We start from the raw sequence: 24,737 nt of genomic DNA on the forward strand, positions 1-24,737 counted from the left end.
GACATGCGAATAAAGTTTCCATCCAAATGTTTCAAAAAAACAAAATTGCCACTTCCTGATTAACTCGCACCAAATATCGAAAGAAAAAAGGGAATTTACTGAGGTAGTAGAAGCTGCGTGAATCTTTTCCTTATTTAATAAATTACTTTCACCTCAGAAGACAATGCCAACACGCAATTAATTCGTAGTGGCGTTAGAAGGCATGAGACGTGGAGCACAACGGCTCTTTGACAGTTCTGGAGGTAATTACAACACAATCTCATGGCAATTCGTAACTTTTTCAGTCAGTGGCTAATTTGTACGAATTCGTACAATCTAATTCGTACATTTTAGTACGATTTGCTCATCCCCCAATGACGGTTGGGTTTAGGGGTGGGGTTGGGTGCCACATCTCCTTTTTAAAATCATTCAATTTCGTACGACTGAACTCGTACAAATTCGTACGAATTAGCCACCAAACTGGCAAAACGTAAATTACTTACATTTTCTTGTGAGATCAGGCTGGGTAATTAATAATATAATAACACTAATACTGAGATAGTTAGGCGTGTCAGAATGATAAAACAACAATTCCGAGGTTTTACAATGTGCTCAGCATGCTGGTTTGTAAATTCACACACTTTTTTATCACCACATGATCTCTTATAACAAAATCAAGTCACTTTTTTTAATGTGCATATTTTAATTTGTTCAGTAAAAGTGTTTCCATTGTAGTTTATGTGCATTTTAAAAATTCATGCGCATCTTGGCGTTTCCATCAACAGTTTTTTTTATATGTGCATTTCTTAAATGTGCATAAAACAAATAGGTGGGTGAAAACATAGCTAGTGACACTAACTTCTTAGATTATAAGATTTGTTTAGACAAACTGTTTTCTCTAGAACAGTTGCAATAGATAGCCTACCAATTTTGAAGTTACAGACACATACTCGTGCAAGTTTAAGTTGAGAAATGTTTAGTCGGCTTGCCATATTCGGTGTGTGCGCTAGAGTTATTGCATTTGGGAGGAGGTCTTGTGCGCGCTGCGTGTCCTCGTGCATTTTTCCTGTGTGTATTTATGCCATATTTCATGCGGGTATTATTAGAGCTGGACGTTACTAAACTTAGCTTTATTCTCTGCGTTATTCATCCTCTAAGTTTGTTCATGCGTGGACAAAAAAGAAACGTCAACAAATAGCCAGACCGACGAGGAAAATGCCAAAATAAGAAGGAAAATAGCATTGTAAACGAAGAAACGGAGACGTCTGAGAGCGATGGCTTCCGTAGCCGGGAGCAAGATTGTTTCCTTGAGGTGGAAAAAGAGCCAGGAAGGGGAAAAAGTTGTGGGATAGGTAATAGGAAAGAAAAAAAACTCGATCTGTGTTTCTACTATCAATACACCCCTTTTCCTCCCCCATGTCGCCATCATCTTCCAGGCCGTAATTTACGATTCTATTTATTTGGCTCACACCTTTGGTAAATCCCCGTTAAAATAACTTCACACTAGAACATGCAGTTGAATCACGATGGCAGCTCGTTTTCCAGGCATACTGTATACAAATCGTATATTTATTGTGGCTTGTCATGGAAAGTTGGCGTGGGGATTGGCGGTTTCTTTAATAGCTAGCTTAGTTATGAGATGGATATTCGACCTCATTTCTTACATTTCTGAACAGATGTTTTTGGCGTAGGTTCCTCGTGGCTTTGCCAGTGTAACTTCACCTTCCCCTCAACTTTGAACCTATGATAAGTTATGGCAAGCCCTTTTAACTTTAATCCATAACTATGCTTAAATAGTTTTCATTCATGATAATGGCTCTTTTTTTATTTATTTATTTTAGATCAGAGATGCCCAAACTAGGGCCCCGGGGCCAAAATTGTTGGCCCATGGTAACTTTTGATTTTGGCTGCCATCCCATCTGAGAAGAGAGGAAAAATAATGGGAATAGTTTCAAGATTGTCAATTCAAATGTATTCCTTTGTTTGTTTTATTGTTAAAGGCTACCCTGCTGAAAAATCCAGCTTAAACCAGCCTGACTGGTTGGCTGGTTTTAGCTGGTTGACCAGCCTGGTTTTAGAGGGATTTTGGCCACTTCCAGGCTGGTTTCCAGCCATTTCCAGCCTGGTTTTAGCTGATCAGGCTGGGAGATGACCAGCTAAAACCAGCTTGACCAGCCTAGCCAAGCTGGGAGTCCAGCCAAAACCAGCTTTGTCCAGATTAAACCAGGCTGGTCAAGCTGGTTTTAGCTGGATTTGGCTGGTCATTTTGCAGCCTGACCAGCTAAGACCAGGCTGGAAATGGCTGGAAACCAGCCTGGAAATGGCCAAAACCCCTCTAAAACCAGGCTGGTCAACCAGCTAAAACCAGCCAACCCACCTAGGCTGGTTTAAGCTGGATTTTTCAACAGGGTAACTGAAATTAAATGGTGTAAATTAATTAGATTTTGTCATCCAGCTATGCAGAGACTTTGGTGAGCAAATCAAGTCAAAGTCAGATTCTGTTTGACTAGTGTATTTGTGTATCAGCATTGAACTATAAATGTGATTGTTTATGTTTCTATTGCAATTAAATGTCATTTTAAGAGTTATACTGCATTAGATAATGTGATTTAAGGTAATGTTTTTTATTTATTTTGAAATATTATAGAAATAAATTAAGAAATTACCCATGGCAACTTTAAAAAAATAATATAGTTTGGTATATTTACCATCGGCCCACGGCTCTCAATTATATTTGGTTTTTGGCCCTTCAAATGAAAAAGTTTGGGCATTCCTGTTTTAGATACTAAATTGCATTAGGCTACTAGTACTTTTTAAATTAGTGCTAAAATGCTGGAAGTCAGTGATTTGAGATTATAATTTAGAAATTACCAATAATTTTTGTTAGAAAAACACATTGGTCCACTTCATAATACATGCATTAACTCCATGGTGGCAGATTTATGCACGCTTGGAGGCTTAAAAATAAATAACTAAAAAAAGCCATTACTCAGCACCACTTTTACAGCATGAAAGAGCCTGGATAAAATGTTAAACTTCTTGGACTGGTGTTTATATGTAAGAAGTAGATATGTACCCTGATGATGACTTAAGTGTGAGTATTAACTAATTTAATTTTTTTAATGAACAATTCCTTTAATCTCTAGGTGCTTGTGGTTATTGTTTAGGTACTAGGTTTTCAAACGTATTATTTTTAGATGCTAGTAGGCCTATATAAATATTCAATAGTTATTCAATGCTAATTACGTAATCTAGAAATGATTTATTATCTACAATTATTATCAGATTCTAGATATTATTCAGTGGATAAGTACACATTTTTACTAGTAAGATTTTTAATTCGACTAGTAAAACGCAGCTGTGACGAGTTAGATAAAATTGTCACTAGAATAATTCCAAAATAATTGGGTCTAATAAAAAAGTACTATTTAAAAAAAAAAAAAACTAAATGTCTTAGATATTAGCAGCTAATAAACAAGTACTAGTATATGTTTCATCTGTTTTGATGGTCATACACACATATTATTTGTTTTGATAATTTGTGTTGTCAAACTTTTAGAGTAGTAACTTAAACAATTTAAGTTCTGTTATCAAATTGCTATAAGTTCAACAGAATAAGTCCAAACAACTGTATAGCTACTCGAATAGTTTGGTATTGCTCCTAGTTATAGAGTTACCACAAAAACATAATTAATTCATTCATAACTCATTCGTTTTGAGTTCTGCTTAATATAATCCGTTCATGAGTTACGATTACTCTTTTTCATTGAGTCAAAGTAACCCTTTTAAAGATTTTGACTGGTAGGGTTTACAGTGCAGGCATAGAACAAAGTACCTAATAAATAAGTATTTAAAAATGATGTTCGGTTTATTGGTAGCATTTTGTTTTGATGGTCCAGTTGAGTATTAATACACTGTCTGCTTAATATCTGATGATTCTGCTTCTTCAGCAGATATTTAACTGACTATAAGAAACTTTGCAAGTACATGTCAACTAACAACAGCCCCAACCCTAAACGCAACCTAACAACCTACTTATAATCTTATGAGAATTAGTTGCAATGTAGTTTAAATTCAACAAACGGACCATCAAAATAAAGTGTGACCGTTTTTTATATTAATTGAAAAAGGGCTTGCCATAATAAAAAGCAGTACATGTCAGACAAAAAAAAACATTAGTTTAATCTGCTTATAACAAGACAATGAGAGAAACAGCAAATTTATGACAATCTCCAACATTGTGTTAATCTGTGAGTGTATGTGTGGTGTGTCAGTCTTGTGCATGTGTGTGTGTGTAAGCGAGTGTTTGTCTATTCATCTGTCATCAGGGAGGTTTGCTGAGGAGACTCCGTGGAGCCCAGAACTCAGGGGTCAAGTCCAGGTTTCCCCAGCCCCCAGCATCCCTCCCGCTCTCCTCCTCTCCACAGAGATGGACAGAATCAGGCAGAGGCGTGAAGGGATGGGGAGGAGAGGACATGAGCCTCAAGTGATAGATTGACGCTTTAGATGAGGAACGGTGGGAACGGATATTATGGACGAAAAACAGTTTACTTTAGCATTTTGCAGCCAACATGCTTGACTTCTGCAGGGTTAGTTTTATTTATTCGTTTTGATTATTTTTTTTTGTCTTGTTTTTATATGTCAGTATTGATAGTAAAGTGTTTTTCATGTAATGAGGGACACAACAACAACACACAAATACTTGAGACTTTTTAGAATAAGATTACACATGAAAAAATGCATTAGTTAACAGTAAACACAAAAATGTATTTTAATAATTAATTCACTATTGAATTCATTAATAAATATTTATACGCTTTCTATTTGCCTCTCTGATACATTTTGCTCTTGATTACAATTTGCATGTAAATGCCAATAACAGCAATATGGTTATTTTATATGCTTATGTTTTCAAAAAAGTCTACATTTTTTATATATATAGGGTAAGTAGGCAAGTAATTGTATAGCGATGGTTTATTCTGTAGACCATCAAAAAAAAATTAGCTTAAAGGGGCAAATAATTTTGTCCCAAAATAGTTTTTAAAAAAATTTTAAGCGGCTTTTATTCTAGCCGAAATAAAACAAATAAGACTTCCCCCAGAAGAAAAAATATTATCAGTAAAAAATATTAAAATATTATATATATATATATATATATATATATATATATATATATATATATATATATATATATATTTTTTTTTTTTTTTTTTTTTTTTTTTTTTTAAGCACAAAACCAGCATGTTATAATGATTTCTGAATAATTCTGTTACAATAAAGACTGCTGAAAATGAAACTTGTTTTAGGAATAAACTATTTTAAAACATTAAATAAAATTTTAGGGATGAAGCAACCTTGTTTTATGTTTCAGAGACATTTTAGAATAAGATTACACGTGAAAAAAATCCACTAGTTATCAGTGAACTGGAAAATGCCTCTTAATAATTAATTAATTCACAATTTCGCACTAAGAAATATGATATAATAAGTATTTATTTTATTTTTCCTTCTCTAATACCCCGATTTTATGTTTTGCATATAAATGCCAATAACAGCAATATGTTTGCTTTTGTTCATATGCTTATATTTAAAAAATATATTTAATAAATATATTTTAAAAAGTGTACAACACAAAAATGTCTTTATATATATATATATATATATATATATATATATATATATATATATATATATATATATATATATATATATATATATAAGAAAATGTTTATTTTTTTTCCCTGATTTTGGAAGAGAAGATTTTTTCCAACACATTTCTAAACAAAATAGTTTTAATAACTCATTTCTAATAACTGATTTATATTATCTTTGCCATGATGACAGTAAATAGTATTTTACTAGAAGATTTTCAAGACACTTCTATACAGGTTAAGTGACAAGGCTTAACTAGGTTAATTAGGTTAACTAAGCAGGTTAGGGTAATTAGGTAAGTTATTGTATAATGATGGTTTGTTCTGTAGACTAGGAAAAACAAATAGCTTAAAGAGGCTAATAATTCTGATCCTAAAATGACTTATAAAAAATGTAAAACGGCTTTTCTTCTAGTCGAAATAAAACAAATAATACTTTCTCCTGAAGAAAAAATATTATCAGACATACTGTGAACATTTCCTTGCTCTATTAAAAATAATTTAAGAAATATTTAAAAAGGAAAAAATGTATGAGGTTGGCTAATAATTCTGACTTCAACTATATATATATATATATATATATATATATATATATATATATATATATATATATATATATATATATATATATATATATATTTATATCACCCAATTGTTGTTTGTAAATATTTTACCCAATATTTTTTTTCAAAATATCCAATATAAATATTTGCGATGCAGATGTTCCTACACTGTAAATAACACTGTGAAAATGCTGGGTTCCACACAATTGTGTGTTGAGAAAAGAAAACATGAAGTAATTAAGTTTATTTGTTAATGTTTACAAATTTAAGTGGATTTTTTTAAGTGGAAAACAAACTTATGAATTGTGTTGTTTTAGCTCTTTTTAAACATTTTTTTTCAGTGTATACAAAGCATTTCTTATTTATATTAATTAATTGGAACAACTCCCCCAAAAATGCTTACAGCGGGCTACAGACAGACTGAAATATTATTATTGGACTAATATCTGCATTTGTGAATGGTTATAATATACACACAAAAAATGATTTTGCTATTTGTTCAAGCTACTTTTTTTACATTGACTTGAAACACAATTCTCGAGCTTAATTGTTTTATGTTCAATCCACTCAAATTTGTAAAAACAACAAAAAGTTTACTTAATTACTTCATGTTTTCCTAACACAAATGGATTGTGTGGAACCTAGCATTTTTTACAGTGTACATGAAAAATATACGTCCTATGTAAGATGCATTCAAAATGTGCTTCTCCATGTTTACTAAAGCATTTAAGCGATAAAGTGTTTGACTGGTATGTGTTGATTTAATTACTGTAAGTTGACACTCTGTGCCACTTTACTTTTAGGTCATGTCCTTTATGTCTGTCTGTCTGTATGTCTCTGTCCTCAGGTGAAGTGTGGAGTGATGAGGCCCAGGACTGCTCTGCCTCTCGCCTTCCCGTCTCCAAAGTGCAAAGCGTTTCATGCAGGGTGAGAGACGTTGCTGAGGTGTGTGTTATTCTTGTTGTCGGCCTCCAGCATGGAGCAGGAGTCAACACAGCCGGTTACATACACACCGCCTTCGGCCTGTCAATCAACTCAGGTAATCACACCCCCTGTTGCTTTCAAACAAGTGCTTTCACACACACACACTCACCCTCACACATGTAAATACAGCATGCACTGTTGTTGACACATTACCAGTTTTCAACTTATGACATTCTTATTATACCTTTAAAACATTGATAATATATTTTCAATACCTTTGGGAAATATTGCCATGTTAATTTAAATTACAGTATTTATGCCAGTTGTTTCGATTTTAATAATAACAATAATAATAAAAGGTCAAATATTCGTTGTTTTCAAGTATTTAACTTTCTAATAATTTATGCTGGGTTGTATTTTTATACATTTCAGAATTCTTAAATATAATTTCAACATTATAGACGCATTTGCAAGCTTAATTTATATCAAGTTAATATAATATCAAAGACATCAGTATTGAAGACACACAATAGCATTTTTTATTGTAATGAATAGTGCTGTACAGCGCATCTGGAAAGTATTCATAATGCTTCATCTTTTTTTACACATTTTTTATGTTACAGCCTTGTTCCAAAATGGATTAAATTCATTTGTTTCCTCAAGATTCTACACACAATACCCCATAATGACAACGTGAAAAAAGAGTTTTTAAAATTGTTTCAATCTTATTAAAAATAAAAAACCTGAAAGATCACATGTACATAAGTATTCACAGCCTTTGCTCAAAGCTTCGTTGATGCACCTTTGGCAGCAATTACAGCCTCAAGTCTTTTTGATTATGATGCCACAAGCTTGGCACACCTGTCTTTGGGATATTTTGCCCATTCCTCTTTGCAGTACCTCTCAAGCTCTATCAGGCTGGATGGGAAGTGACAGTGTACAGCCATTTTCAGATCTCTCCTGAAATGTTCAATAGGATTTAGGTCTGGGCTCTGGCTGGGCCACTCAAGGACATTCACCGAGTTGTAGTGAAGCCACTCTATTGATTTTTTGGCTTGTGTGCTTTGGGTCATTGTCCTGCTGGAAGAAGAACTGTCCCCCCAGTCTGAGGTCAAGAGCACTCTGAAGCAGGTTTTCATTCAGGATGTCTCTGTACATTGCTGCATTCATCTTTCCCTTTATCCTGACTAGTCTTCCAGTTCCTGCTGCTGAAAAACATCCCCACAGCATGATGCTGCCACCACCATGCTTCACCATAATGGTATTAGCCTGGTGATGAATGGAGCCTGGTTTTCTCCAAATGTAACGCCTGGCATTCACTCCAAAGAGTTAAATTTTTGTCTCATCAGACCAGAGAATTTTGTTTCTTGTGATCTGAGAGTCCTTCAGATGCCTTTTGGCAAATTAAAGGCGGTGAGTGGTTTTTGTCTGGCTATTCTACCATACAGGCCTGATTGGTGGATTGCTGCACAGATGGTTGTCCTTCTGTAAGGTTCTCCTCTCCTCAAAGAAGAATGCTGGAGCTCAGACAGAGTGACCATCAGGTTATTGATCATCTCCCTGACTAAGACTCTTCTCCCCTAATCACTCAGCTTAGGCCAGCTCTAGGAATCCTGCTGTATCCAAACATCTTTCACTTACGGATGATGGAGGCCACTGTGCTCATTGGAATTTTCAGAGTTCAGAAACCTTCTCCAGGCTTGTGCCTCGAGACAATCCTGTCTCTGAGGTTTCCAGACAATTCCTTTGTCTTCCTGCTTGGATTATGCTTTGACATTTACTGTCAACCCTGGGACCTTATATTGACAGGTGTATGCCTTTTCAGATCATGTCCAATCAACTGAATTTACCACAGGTGAACTTCAGTTAAGCTGCTGAAACATCTCAAGAATGATCAGTGGAAAAAGAAAGTACCTGAGCTTAATTTAGAGCTTCATGGCAAAGGCTGTGAATACTTTTTTGTATATATGATTTTTCAGGTTTTTTTATTTTTAACAATTTTGCAACAATTAAAAAAAAATCACATTGTCATTGTGGAGTATTGTGTGTAGGAAAAAGTGAAGAGCTTTGAATACTTTCCAGATGCACGGTATATATATATATATATATATATATATATATATATATATATATATATATATATATATGCTTTGTCAATTTTTGAGTCAATAAACATCAGCGAGCAAAAATTATCCCAACGTGTATAGGGAATTTGCTATATATATATATATATATATATATATATATATATATATATATATATATATATATATATATATATATATATAGCAAATTCCCTATACACGTTGGGATAATTTTTGCTCGCTGATGTTTATTGACTCATAACTAAACAATGGATGCCAGTGTGAGGCATAAAAGTTTATTAAAAAATCTCAAGCTTATTTTTTTATCTGGTTTGACACTGCAATAAAAACTGGTAAATCAATGAAATTGACGCTGTTGATTAAGAGCCTTGAGATGCTGCTTTATAGTAATGTAGAATTGTTGGCGCTTAAGAGCGGTCTAGCCAAGCACACAGGATCAGTAGTGAGTTTCATTTAATTTATTTTCATCTTAGCCGTCGCTTGGGTATGGATGCCAGAAAATGTCTCAAAAAACACCATGATAAGTCAAGCAAAAAAGGTCCTGATGTACATGAGGTTTAAAGTCTGCATGAAATGTAAGTTAAAATTGTCCCCTTTTGTTTAAATTTGGATTTAAATCCAATTGAAACAGTCCTGAAATTAGAAAACAAATGATTTTGTTCTTTGATAAGTGATTGTATCCTAAGAACAGGGGTGTCAAACTCAATTCCTGGGGGGCCGAAGCCCTGCACAGTTTAGTTCCAACCCTGCTCCAACACACTTACCTGTAGGTTTCAAACAAGCCTGAAGGACTCAATTAGTTTGATCAGGTGTGTTTAATTAGGGTTGGAACTAAACTGTGCAGAGCTGCGGCACTTTTGGAACTGAGTTTGACACCTGTGCCTTAGAAGATTGACGAAATAATAAAAGCAGGGCGGAAACAAGACCTGCACTGATAGTTGGCATTTCATGTGACCAGAAGTGAAGAAAAGTCATTTTAAGCAGGAAGGGAAGGTTATGGTATTTGATTAAACATTATGAGGGCAAATTGATTATTACAAAATAAGGACGTATGCAGACACATTGTTCATGACACTACTGAGTACTACTATATACATATAAAAATAAGAGTACATTTTGATTTCTTGCTGACTTTAAAAGTCTAAATACTTTAAAAGTAGTCAACTGTTTTTGTCTTTTGTTGTACAGTAATGTTAATGAAGGCAAGCAGGTCTACTACTTTTACTTTATGAAATTTATTCAACTCTTTAATTCAATGTAGACTTAACCAACTGTAAATATGGTCATTTTTACATTATGCAACATATACAATGTTCATTAGAGTGTAACAGTGTGTAAAAGAGAACTCAGAGTTTGCATGTTTAGAGACGCGCAAACAGTGTGCAGGTATTGAGTTTATTTAAAAAAACATGAAATGTGCAAAGGGTTTGCAGCATCAACTGTATAATGTGCAGCTGAAATAAATGACTGAAGTGTGATGGGCTGTAATATACCAAAACAAAATGCTTCAACTTTCCCAGAGATGGGTTGCGGCTGGAAGGGCATCCGCTGCGTAAAAACGTGCTGGATAAGTTGGTGCTTCATTCCACTGTGGCGACCCCGGATTAATAAAGGGAAAAAGCCGACAAGAAAATGAATGAATGAATGAATAGCCCCTTTCACACATACAGACCTTTCCGGAAAATTGCCGGCAATTTTCCGGAAAGGTTGTATGTGTGAACAGGTCCTTTTTGAAAATACCGGTAAATTCGTTCTGGCTATTTTCCGGAAAGAGAAGTTGTAACATTACCGGCAATTTGCCGGAATGCTGCGCTGTGTGAACGCAGAAGGAAGATTCCCGTAATAAGCGCGTGCACGTCTAGAACGTGCTGACGTGAGACGTCTGCTTTAGCCAATCACAACAGTCAGACGCATTTACGTCCGCGCGGTTTGTGAGGATAAAAGCCTTTGAATATTTTTCCAGACACATTTAGCTGCTAGAAGTTAGTCAGATCACGTTTATATGTTCTTCTTAATGCCAACTGTGTAAATAATCATCGATGAGATGCTTATGATAAGCCGTTGTTTGTTTACGTTCGTGTGCCTGTGAAACAGCCTGTGAGCACCTGCACACGCACATATTATGAACATCTCGACATGCGAAAGTGATCCTGAGAAAGTTGTTCACAATATTGATCATCCACAGAGTTTGTAATTTAGTCAAATGTTTACAAACACAAGCGCAGCCGTTTAAAGCTCATTTGTGGTGAATGATGTCAGAATTTACCGGTATTTTGGAATGGATGTGTGAATGCTCTTTTCCGGAAAATTTCCGTAACGTCCTCGCCTGTGTGAACAGCGCTTTTTTCAATATACCGGTAAAGTCTTTCCGGAAATTTTCCGGATATTTACCGGTATCACTGTGTGAAAGGTGCTATTGAAAAGGCTTCAACTGTCCTGAATGAGAGTTTGGGTGAGATGAGATGCAGCATAGATACATATTATAATTTACATAACTGTAACAACAATTGTGTGCAGTAGTTCAGCACCTAAATGCCTTTATTGCTGATGCATACACACCTGTTTCAGTCCAGGGATTCCTGAACTCTGGCTCCGCAGTAGAGTTCTTCACTCCTGCCTCAATGTTTTACTGCATAATCCATAGTGCAGATAATAAGCCTGCATGTAATCAGTGACTGAGTGTGCCAAAAGATATCACACTCTTTCACATGCTTTAAAACATCATTTATGGTTTGTCGCATGTAATTTATTCTCATTAGCGTCTGTTTGAATGCTGTGCTGATGATTATTAGTTGATTCAGCAATTCAGGTAATGTAAATTCTACTTATATTCCACACATTCTAGCTCTGATTTATTACATATTTAAGTAAGCACATTCTTAACTGTAGTGTAAACAGTAGGAATGATTTTCTGATGACCTAACAGAAAATGTTATGTACATTACCATCAAAAATAAGTATAATAAAATAACACAAATTAAGTTTAAGTTTATTATATTTTGTTATTTTTTTAAACAACTGTCTTATGTCAACCATGCTGCATTTATTTGTGTATATATATATATATATATATATATATATATATATATATATATATATATATATATATATATATATATATATATATATATTTATTTGTATATATATATATTTTATATATATTTGTATATATATACAATATATTTGTATATATATATCACCAGTGCCGATATACAGCTATATCGCACTGCTACTCGTGTGATATTGCTCATATATATAGGAAACACACACATTCACACTCATACACTACAGACAATTTAGCTTACTCAATTCACCTGTACCGCATGTCTTTGGACTTGTGGGGGAAACCGAAGCAACCGAAGAAAACCCACGTGAACGCGGGGAGAATATGCAAACTCCACACAGAAACGCCAACTGACCCAGCTGAGGCTCGAACACGTGACCTTCTTGCTGTGAGGCAACAGCACTACCTACTGCATCGCCCCAAATATTGTGATTTAGACAATTAATTAATTAGACAAACAATAATTGTCACAAATTTTTTTCTAAAGTTATAACGTTGGTATTGTGTTGTCTAAAATGGATTTAAACATGAAAACATGGCACCACCTTTTTTGTTATTATAATGACAATTTAAGAAAATGCAATTGAAGCAATTTAAGAAAACACGTGCAATTACAAAAAACACCATGAAATTGAGAAAAGGGCGATGCAGTGGCGCAGTAGGTAGTGCTGTCGTCTTACAGCAAGAAGGTTGCTGGTTCGAGCCTCGGCTGGGTCATTTGGCGTTTCTGTGTGGAGTTTGCATGTTCTCCCTGCATTCGCGTGGGTTTCCTCCGGGTGCTCCGGTTTCCCCTGCAGTCCAAAGACATGCGATACAGGTGAGTCGGGTAGTCTAAATTGTCCATAGTGAATGAGTGTGAATGAGTGTTTGTGAAGAGAGAGTGTTTCCCAGAGATGGGTTGCAGCAGGAAGGGCATCCGCTGCATAAAAACGTGCTGGATAACTTGGCGGTTCATTCTGCTGTGGCGACCCCAGATTAATAAAGGGACTAAGCCGACAAGAAAATGATAGAGTGAATGAAATTGGGAAAAGATCTTCATCTGTTTGACTAAAAAAATACAATAGCCAAGGGGATCAGGATGTTAAAATAAACAAACAAGAAGCTCACCTTTCAAAGATCACCTACAACTTCACTGAGCAACAATCAAGGCACAGCGCCATCTGTCATGTTTTTGGGTCCCCTTGAAACATTTTCGTTGTGTTCCATTGTTTTTGCAAGTGTGAGAAAATGCAGCGTGTTTTATTCATTTTATTAATTTGTTTTCATTGTCGGAAAATGCAGCACATTTTTAATGTATAGATGTTGTGAGGATTTGCAGCATGTGAGCTGTCAGATGGATGAAGATCTTTTCTTAATTTGCTGCAGTTTTTTCGTGTCTTCTAAAATTGCAGTACGTTAAGCTCTCTTGGCCGCCATACATTTACCACATTTATGATCTTAACTTTGAAAGAAATGCCATTTTTTGTTTACAGAATATAACAAAAACATGTTGTAATCAAATGCATAATTAGAAATCATAAATCCAGAGACATTATAAAATTGTTAACGACCCATTCATATTGGAAAACGTAACAAGCCACACAATTCATTCATGCAATCCCAACAGAAATCGGTTAAGTTGACTTTACACATGTAAGTTGAATAAACATAAATCAATTAAGCAATTTATTGAAACAATTGATAAAACAATTACTAATTTGGGTTGGAACAACATGAAGGAATTAAGTTAACTATTGGTTTTACAAATTTAAGTAGATTAAACATAAACATTAAACTTAAAAAATTAAATTGTCCCAAAGAAATCTCAAGAGCTTTGTTGTTTTAGCATATATATATATATATATATATATATATATATATATATATATATATATATATATATATATATATATATATATATACATACAATATTTTTATACACAAAACATAGCCGTTCTGATTTTTTTGCATGGTCACATTCCATTAGCCACTTCTTGATGAGTAGAATGAACTTTGCCCCTGCCCCGGTCAGCTGAACTCCTGCCCGCTCATTAATTTATAGACTCGGTGCCATCTGATTGGTGCGCCTCTGATGATGTCATCCCTGAAACAGCAGCACTAAATTATAATCATAGCCATCGTAAAGACAAGGGCCTGCTGCACATGTGGAATCCAGTTCTCTCTCTCTCTTTCTCCCCTTTTCTCCTCTCTTTCATTATCTCTCCCCCTCTTCATCGTCTCCGAGCAGGATTTCCTTATGTTCCCGTCTCCGTCTGTCTGTCTATCTATTTCTCTTCTCTTTGTCTGTCTGTTCCTCATGTTGGGGTTAATCTCCCTCTCTTCTCTCTGTCTCTCTGCTTCTGAACATGCACTTTGGATAACCCTGTTTCTCAGACCCTCCGCTGCACTTTTGCCGATGGATGCATCCGATTTATTTTACTGTATGAACACTGCAGACATGGGGAGCCAGAGAGACATATATTCTGGTGGGTTAAATCCAAAAGAAGTTGGCTGTAAGTAAGTGCGTGTGTATCTGCCAACTGCGTCTTCAAGAGCCTTCCAGATTTATAGAAGTGACTCTAGACCTTGAAATATTTTGTAATCGTGATTTGTTTGATTAAGCGAGGGAGTCGAGAGAGACAGAGAGCTGGAAGTGCTTTCATACTCAGTTCACTCGCTTTTTCTTTGTCTTTCCATGCCCCCCCACCTCATCCAAAAACACACATACACACCACACTACATCACTGTCTTTCTTACCTATTCAATGTTTAAATCTTACTTCTTTATTCTGATTAGTGTTTGTAGACATCGTTAAATAGCTACATCATTTTACCTAGTGTTTTGAGTAATGCAAGTTACATAATTGTATTACATTTCTAGTAACAAGTAATGGATACTTTTTTAAAAATCATCCTTTTAAAAGTCATAATTTTTGAGTTACTTTTTAAAAATTTAATATAAATAATGTAACACATTACCTATGATAAACAGTAGCTAAGTAATGCAACTAGTTACTTTTTGGGGGAGTAACTCAATATCCCTTTGACTGCTGCTCTAAATGGTTGACTTTCTTACTGTTTTTAATAATGAGTGTTAAAGTCATTTCAAGAATTACTGTTTTAAATAATGGTTCAAACACACAGCATTGTTGGTTTACAAAAAAATCAAACAAACATAATCCTGTTGCACTATTACACTTGATTTTGGTTTTGTTGTATTAAAAAAAAACAAGAAAGCACTTTAAAAAGCATGTTAAATGAAACTCTGAAATATTTTATGGCATACTTCAAAAAATAAGGGTGATTAAGTGTAACAAGGGTGATTTATTAATGTTTTATTTTCAATATTTAAATATATAAATTAGTCTTAGACTTCAGGTCTTTTACCGTAAATCGACATATCAACTATTTGGTAGAGGCTGATATTTAAACAATTATGGGATGTGTTGAAAAAAAGCATTGAGTGTGTTAATTAGCAACATTGGGAGTTAAGAAATTTATTTATTTATTTATTTATTTTGGTGGGGTAGTAGAAGAGATATTGTAATGCATTACTTTTCAAAAGTAAGTTTTCCCTACACTATTGCCTTAAAAACAACAATTTGACATAACATTTTTTTTTTCTATAGAGTTGGCATATTCCTCCAGAACTGGCTTAGAAAAGTTCACTGGTGAAGGCTGCACATCTCACGTAGGCATCTGTCTTTCTGAAAGGCATGCATTTCTGTCTCTCTCTCGCTGTAATGGTATTTGCTGGCTTTGATAAGCTCCTCTCCGACGGCCTCCTGTCCTGATGATCTGGACACAGAGACAAAGGCCGACTGCTGCATTCTTCTGAAGTCTAACACATGCTCAGATAACAGCAAGGTATTTACAGCACACTTCATTGTTACCTCAAAAAAATAAATGGCCAGTGTGCTATAATGGCTAATGCTACATAAAACATCTGAAGAGCATTTGCGCTGCTGACCTTTCGGTTTATTGTATGGAGATGATTTTATGTCTCAGAATTGATTCGTTCCTGAAGTTCAACACCGCTTCCAAGGCTGTACTTTACGATAAGGTTTCATTGGTTGACATTAGTTAAACAGACTATATAGAATTCAGAAACTCCAACGCAATCTCACGGCAATTCGTAACTTTTTGATTTAGTGGCTAATTCGTATGAATATGTACGATCTAATTTGTACATTTTAGTACGATTTGCTCATCGCCCAATGACAATTGGGGTTAGGGGTGGGGTTGGGTGCCACGCCTCCTTTTTAAAATCGTACAATTTTGTACTACTCAACTCGTACGAATTCATACGAATTAGCCACTAAACTGGCAAAATGTAAAATACGTTTTCTCGTGAGATCAGGCTGGAAACTCACATTTTTTTTTTCTAAACTAGTGGTCTTTTAGTGAACTGCAAGACTACAAGTGATTCTGTAACATCATATACTTACAGCAAATTTCTGTTGGATAGTTTGTTATGAACTGTTCATGCTGTATATTGTCAATAAAAAAAAAGCGTTTAATGCATTAAAATTCTGACATAAATCCTGAATATTTCTGAATGGATGAATATTTTTGCAGCATTTATTGCATTTTTAAAATCAGTAGTTTTATTTATTTATTTATTTATTTATTTATTTATTTATTTATTTATTTATTTATTTATTTATTTATTTTGCTGTTACATTAGTTAAAGTGCATCTAAGGTGAAAATCATCTTTTGTAAGCTGTTTGGACAGAACTGTGTGTAGACATTGTGTGTCCACAGTCATATTATAGTGATAGAAACACCAAGTGACAGGATCCAAGTCCCGCTCATTTTAAGTCCGACTGCAACGTAATGTAGGAGTTCAGTTTCCCCACCCACTGAATTGATTGCCAGCCGTGTATTAGCATGTGTCCGTAGTAACGCGTATAATCACATCCACAAGACAGGACATGCGCAAAGCAACTGGGATCAAAAGATCTGTTCAGCTCTCTGTGATCCTCAATCATCATCAAATGTCATCAAGAATGAATTTTACAAGTTTAAAATGTTTTTAAAACGGTGCATGTTTGTAACTTCAATAAAATCAATAAGTAATTCATCACAACAACCGCATATTATCAGTACAATTATAAAAGAAGACAATTCATTCCCAGTTTGTGGACATTAAATCAGGTTTATTTTGTACATTAACATAACGGACATACATACAGTAGTGTGTATTAACATGTATCCTGCCACATTTGTGCAGAGCTAATGTGCACGCGAGGGAACTTTATAAGGATATTTTGTGTGACTTATCATTGCAGAAAGGCTTGAATTAACCCCACAACATACAGTATAAATCAAATAACCGTTGGGAAAGTTCTTACTGTAGTGAGGGACATCTGCTTCATTCTTGTCTGTCACTGTGCTGTTTATCTACGTGAAGGTTCTGACATGCACATGGGAAGGGTGGGTGGGGGAAAACCAGCTCATTCGCATTAAAGGCACAGGCAACAAAAACAGCTACAATGCCATAACAGCTCAACTTTTCCAGATTTAAAAAGGTATAATAAATAATCTAATGGGTGTTTTTAGCTGACACTTTATACATACATTCTGGAGATACAACAGATTTATAAACATTTTTGAAAAGGGGTAAAATAGGTGCCCTTTAATGCACTGTGAACTAACATAAATAGTATATATAATGCATTAAAGTGATAGTTCACCCCAAAATGAAAAGTGTGCCATCATCACCCTTTGTATAAAACAATATATTCTGAAGACCAGCAACCATTGACTTCCATAGTAAGAACAAAACAAATTACTATGGCTGTCAATGGCCGCTTTCCAACATTTTTCAAAATATCTTCCTGTCGTTAACATTAAACTGAAACTTAAATACATTTGAAACAAATGAAGGGTGAGTAAATGAATTTACTTTTTTTTTTTTTGGATAAAATATACTTTAAATAACGGGACCCATTATTTAACTTTCTGTGAAGCATAACAATTTTTAAGCTAATTTGATCATGCCTTCAGATACAATATTATTGGAACAAACATGAATGTTCTGTTGATGAATTATTTAAATTCTCCAAATTGATTGATTGATTGGCTAAGACTCCTCCACAGGTCATCTGCTGTTATCAGACGAAAGAAAAGGAAGAGGACAGAGCGAGGTTTCAGTGATGTCATTGAAAGCGCAGTGAGGTCTCTGAGCTGTAGTTATTATCGCTGCGAGGGGAGTTTAATGTGTGCAGATTAGAGCGCAGTCAGTGTGACTGTGAGTGTATCAGTGACGGCAGGCCTGTCCATCTGAAGTCCCACTGGGATTCCTCTGGCTGTGTCTCATTGTGCTGGGCCCTGTAAGACAAAGGGTTAAGTAAATGTTTGGGGAAGATAAGGCCACTCACACTGACAGCATGCAGACTTCATGGACCGGGCTCCACTACGGCCAGATACACGCACACAGACAAACACACTCCTCCTCACTTCTGCCTCTTTCTCAATTACAAATTCTCTCGGAATTTGTTTATCTCTTTATTCCAATTCTTTGACTTGGTGTACATGTTTGTGAAGTCTAACATATTTCTACTATTCTTTATTTGTATATGAACCATATACAGTGCTCAGCATAACTGAGTACACCCCATTTTGAAAATTAATATTTTGATCCATTTCTCAGTGAATTTTGGTTATGTGTTTTGGTGCATTTAAACAAAACAGATTTATTAAACAGATATATTTATTAAAATAATATTTTAGTCACCAAACATATTTACAAATTAAAAGATACAAAATTTAAAATACCTAAATATTTTAACTACATTTTTTTAATTTTTAGCTTCTCTTAATTTTTCCTATTTTTAAAATTTCTATAACATATCAATTTGGGTGAATTAGTTTTCATTAAGTTATCGTAAGTTAGATAAGCTCCAGATTTGGCTTCAGTACTGACTAATCTAATGTATATGCACAAATATAACATCGTATATAGCGTCCTATTAAAAATCTGAATTTAAAAGATAGATTTGTGAGTGCTGTATATGTACAGCTATAGAAAAAATTAAAAGGGTAGTTCACCCAAAAATGAAACTTTACTCACTATGTACTGACCTTCAAGTTCTAAACCTTTGCATATATGTGTTTTTTCTGTTGAACACAAAAGAAGATATTTGAAGAATGTTGAAAACCATTGACATCTATAGTAGGAAGAAGAAATATGGATGTCACTGTTTACCAGTTTCCATTTATTTTTATTTTTTTTATAAATATCTTCCTTTGTGCTCAACAGAAGAAGAGAAGAAGAATTTGTCAAAATAGAATGGTGAGTAAATGAGGACAGAAGCTTATTTTATCAAGGAACCACTTAAAAATTCTCAGCTTGTCTGTATTTATGATTTATAATTTCATGTTTTAGTAAATCTAATTTTAGTTACTGATGACAATTCCTCCAAATATGATATAGAACTGTTGTTGTTTACAGCATTTTTGTAAATAGTTACAAAAATATGCCATGTTTTTCAGATGTGTTTATAAAAATTCTTTAGGCAAAACAATACAAATGTGTTACTTTAGAAATAAATATTCAATGGAATAATTAGTTTTTTCAATCACAACAAATAAAAATGTTTTTTTTTCTTAACCAATTGTTATTTTCTAAAAGATAAACAATCCTATTTTGAAGTCAGAGATATATACAGTTGAAGTCAGAATTATTAGCGCCCCTTTAAATTGTCTGTTTTAAATATTTCCCAAATTATGTTTACCAGCCCTGCTGAAAAATCCAGCTTAAACCAGCCTAGGCTGGTTGGCTGGTTTTAGCAGGTCAACCAGGCTGGTTTTAGAGGGGTTTTGACCACTTCCAGGCTGGTTTCCAGCCATTTCCAGCCTGGTCTTAGCTGGTCAGGCTGGGAGATGACCAGCTAAAACCAGCTTGACCTGCTAAGACCAGCTCAAGCTGGTTTTAGCTGAATTTGGCTGGTAATTTTCCAGCCTGACCAGCTAAGATCTGGCTGGAAATGGCCAAAACCCCTCTAAAACCAGGCTGGTCAACCAGCTAAAACCAGCCAACCAGCCTAGGCTGGTTTAAGCTGGATTTTTCAGCAGGGAGAGCAAGGGAATTTTCACAGTATGTCTGATAATATTTTTCTTCTGAAGAAAGTCTTATTTATTTTATTTCAGCTAGAAGAAAAGCACATTTACATTTTTTCAAAGCAATTTTAAGGTCAAAATTATTAGCCCCTTTAAGCTATTTTTTTTTTCTGATGGTCTACAGAACAAACCATCATTATACAATAACTTGCCTAATTATCCTATCCTGCCTAGTCAACCTAATTAGCTTAGTTAAGCTTTTAAATGTCACTTTAAGCTGTATAGAAGTGTCTTGAAAAATATCTAGTAAAATATAATGTCCTGTCACCATGGCAAAGATAAAATAAAAGCTATTATGTTTAGAATGTGTTAAAGAAATCTTCTCTCCGTTAAACAGAAATTGGGGAAAAAACATAAACGGGGGCTAATAATTCAGGGTGGCTAATAATTCTTCAACTGTAAATACTTGTCTATGTTATAAAGCCAGATATTTGAATTATTTATATGGTGTGTTATTTTTAAATGTAGTGATTAGAGGTGAAAAATAGAAGAAAAAACTACATTTTAGGAGGTCTTGTGTAACAGCTCAATAAAAAACACATACAAAATAGGTTAGTTTTACACAATATTGAAGTTTGCTTCCTAAATTAGAGCACATTTTATTATTAGTATTCATTTTATTATTGTTATTATTACATTTACAGACATCAAAACATGCTACAAGCCAGAAATGACTTCACTGCAGTGAACATAGTTGTACAGAGGCAGAGATGTTTCTTTGCATATGTAAGAGAGAGATTAGAGTATTATGTTTTCAGGTAGTATAAGGCAGTGGGAGGGGAATGGCGGAGGCTTACTTCGCATGGCTGTTCCAGCTGCTATCTCCAGCTACAAGACTGAAAGTCTGGCCAGGAAAACAGACTCTCGCGCGCACACACTCACTCTTATTTTCTTTAATGTGCTCTGCTCAGTTTTTCCTACTCCAAAAACGTGCTTTGTCCCACAGCGGGCTGATAAGAAAGAGGAGAGGCTGTGTACCTGTGTTTATGTGGAGGTCACTGTGTCGTGTTAAATTTCTGAAGGGTGTGTAGCATTAGTCATGGGGGCTATGACATTGATTCTGTATGTGTCATAAATGTGGGTGCAATTTGTGCGTGTAAGTGGTCACGTGTTATTAGCATCGAGACAAACAGATATGAAGCAGTTTGTCACTAGCAAAGCATTGTTTAGTGCAGTAGGTACCAACTCTAGTTCTGGAGATCCATCAATGTCATTTTATGTCTATTCATGACTAAAGGTGGGACTGCAAATAGAAAATGTTTAATGGAAGTAAGCTAGTAGGAGCTGTGTGAGTTAGCTAATGCTAAAACCTCTATCTTTAGCCTGCTTGTGTAGCCCCGCCGGTCCTACGCCATCCTACGCGACCTTCCGCATAGGAGTCGGTTGCTCTATCAAGGAGGCTAAAGACCAGGGCCTCTAGCGTCTGTCGCTAGAGCACCTTTAGAGGTCAGAGGACTGGGGTTTACCTGCACAGCACTTACTAGTTGGCCTCCATTACATTCACCCCTCTAAACCTCACTCCCATCCGGGTCACGGCACCAATGTAACCCCGCTGGTCCTACGCCACCCAAACTGCTCTGAGCTGGGATCGAACCGGTGACCTTCCGCATGGAAGTCGGTTGCTCTATCAAGGAGGCTAAAGACCATGGCCTCTAGCATGTGTCGCTAGAGCACCTTTAGAGGTCAGAGGACTGGGGTTTACCTGCACAGCGCTTACTAGTTGGCCTCCTTTACACTCACCCCTCTTAACCTCACTCCCATCCGGGTCACGGCACTAATGTAACCCCGCCGGTCCTACGTCACCCAAACTGCTCCAATCTGGGATCGAACCAGCAACCTTCCGCATGGGAGTCGGTTGCTTTATCAAGGAGGCCAAAGACCATGGCCTCTAGTGTCTGTCACTAGAGCACCTTTAGAGGTCAGAAGAGTGGGGTTTACCTGCACAGCACTTACTAGCTGGCCTCCGTTACACTTTTTAGGGGCCGATCACACCGAATGCACTTATACGATCTAAAAACGCGAGGCACACCACACTGCCTTGTTTGTTGACAAGAAAAAAAAGAAGCACAGTGTGCCTTTTATGTCACTAGGCACTGACTAAATCAGCTGGGTATTGTGCGAGATTATTGCTGTTAATATTGGAATCATTTTGATATTTTATTATATTGTGAAATTGTCACGGATGGGTCTTGAACCCGGGTCTCTGGTGTGGAGACTGGAGGGTAAACCACTAAGCCTGAGAACTTAGATTCTTCTCAGAAATGAGAGAGCAAAACAGACAACTTGGGTTCTTCTCAAAATGAGGTAAACAAACCGTTTTAACAGTATAATAAACATACAGAAAACTCTACGAGAGGAGAAAACAAATAGACAATAAGGCAGCAAGCAACAGGGAAATTAAAACCTAAAATTAAAGTCTTAATAGACATAGCTCATAGATATTTACATTAGATGTCGTCTACCCTGTTGTTGTCTATTGGAAGGAATGAGTTAATAGAGCCCCCATTTTGGTACAACGTAGCGCTCCTTTGAAATAAATGCGGGACCAAGGTGCAGTGGAGGGCTGTGGCCATCCCGAGCGAGAGCTACACACATATGATCGGGAGTTTTCCCGGTGGTCATTATGCATTTTTTTTAAATTACGAAAATTATAATTTTACATCACTTTTCTACATTGATGGATAATCAAAATGTACTATCCTCTCTCCCTGTTTAATTTGATCTTATCTGTACTTTGAAACACACAACCTCTCCTGCTTTCACATGTCATTCTGACGGAGGGAGCAATTCGTTTGTGAATGAATCTCCGTTATAAACGACTCGTTCACTTAGCCGTCAATAATAGAAGTTTCTGGCTTTGCAGCATCTTGTTGTCACATTTCTTTTGCGTTTGCTGATTTTATTCAACAAAACTAGCATAAGCCTAGTATTTAGAGGAAGTTAGTGCTCCTTTGCCTTAAGGTGAATACAGTAAGTGGCTGTATTATCATCAGTGGTGGAAAGAGTACTGAAAAATAAGACTCAAGTAAAAGTACCATTACTTGCCTAAAAATGTATTGTAAGAAGAGTAAAAGTATCTGTTGTAACTATTACTCAAAGTATGAGTAAAAAGTAGCCCTTTCAAAAGTACTCAAGAGTAACGAGTAGTGAGTGTTACGCTGTTAAAAGCTAATGCGTTTACATGTAATTTTTGCATGTGTGTGTCACAATCACCAGCGAATCACTACTCCATAGATCGCTGGATCTCTCTCACAAATACTCATGGACTACAATGCCGCCATTTCTGGACTACATATTCATATATGCACTTCGCCCAGACACACATGCTTCCTCATCTAAACTGGTTCACACAACCTGAGGATTGTCAGAGACTCATTGCACACACTATTTAAGCCACACACTCACCCGTTTAGTTTGCGAGTCTTGTTTACTGTAAATAGCACTACAACGCGTTTCCTAGTCTTGTTATCCTGTGTACCGACCTTAGCCTTGTTAGCCTCCCTGTCTTAGTCCTCTTGCATGTTACTTCGACTACGATTCTGGATTGTCCTCACACACCTGTTTGCACCCGTATTGAACATTGCTTGCCTGACTAAGAATAAACCTGCTTTTGGATCCAAACTCCAGTTGCATGTGTCACTCCCCCGTGGTTACTGTAACATTCTGTAGTGCCTTAAGTTATTGCCCAGCAAGCACACAACATCATAAGACATTAATATTAGGTTAGATTTAGGTTGTGATATCAGGTGACCAAAACTCAATATCTAGCCAGCGTCTAAAGACAAAATTATTTTGATGTTTAATAATGACATCAAATGACTCTGATATTTGGTCGATTTTAGGTTGTTAGAAAGAGACCAAAATCCAACATCTGAAAGACGTCATAGTGGTAATGTCCACACAACGTCAAGCTTTAACATCATTAGACATTGATATTTTGTTGGTTTTAGGTTGGACATTGAACATTGACGTAGACCTGGCGTGAAGTCCTGACGTCAACCTAATTTTAATTTCCAAACAAAATGCAACGTCCCCGTTTTACTTTTTACATACACTATTGATACTATAAAATGGCGTAGAATAGCGCATAAGTGTAAAATTTGGGACGCACCTACAGAACAACAAAACAGTGCAGCGCTTTTGAATTTTCTCCTTAAATAAAACTTGTATCAGAGCTGCAGCAATGTTTTGTCATCTTCTAAATAAACGGTTAATGGTTGACTAGCACCAACAGATGACAAATGAGCATGAGCACACAACATTACATGTTTGCGTTTTCTGCACGCTTTTAGGCACAATATGTGAACAGCCCCTGAGTGTGATAGAGCTCACTTTAGTAGGAGCTGTT

The 24,737-nt window shown here is 35.7% G+C and overlaps 1 long non-coding RNA gene across 1 annotated transcript in view; it reads left to right on the plus strand.

Annotated features, from left to right (window-relative positions):
• Window positions 1-969: 969 nt before the first annotated feature.
• Window positions 970-24,737, plus strand: part of LOC147831219 (uncharacterized) — a 39,632-nt gene continuing 15,864 nt past the window's right edge. The window contains exons 1-3 of the long non-coding RNA XR_015523170.1: window positions 970-1,331; window positions 4,308-4,568; window positions 7,041-7,232. This is a non-coding gene — a long non-coding RNA (uncharacterized LOC147831219). The remainder of the gene's footprint in view (window positions 1,332-4,307; window positions 4,569-7,040; window positions 7,233-24,737) is intronic.

The sequence above is a fragment of the Danio rerio genome, chromosome 23 (assembly GCF_052040795.2).
Source record: "Danio rerio strain M-AB ecotype USA chromosome 23, GRCz13ab, whole genome shotgun sequence".
Lineage (NCBI taxonomy): Eukaryota > Metazoa > Chordata > Actinopteri > Cypriniformes > Danionidae > Danio > Danio rerio.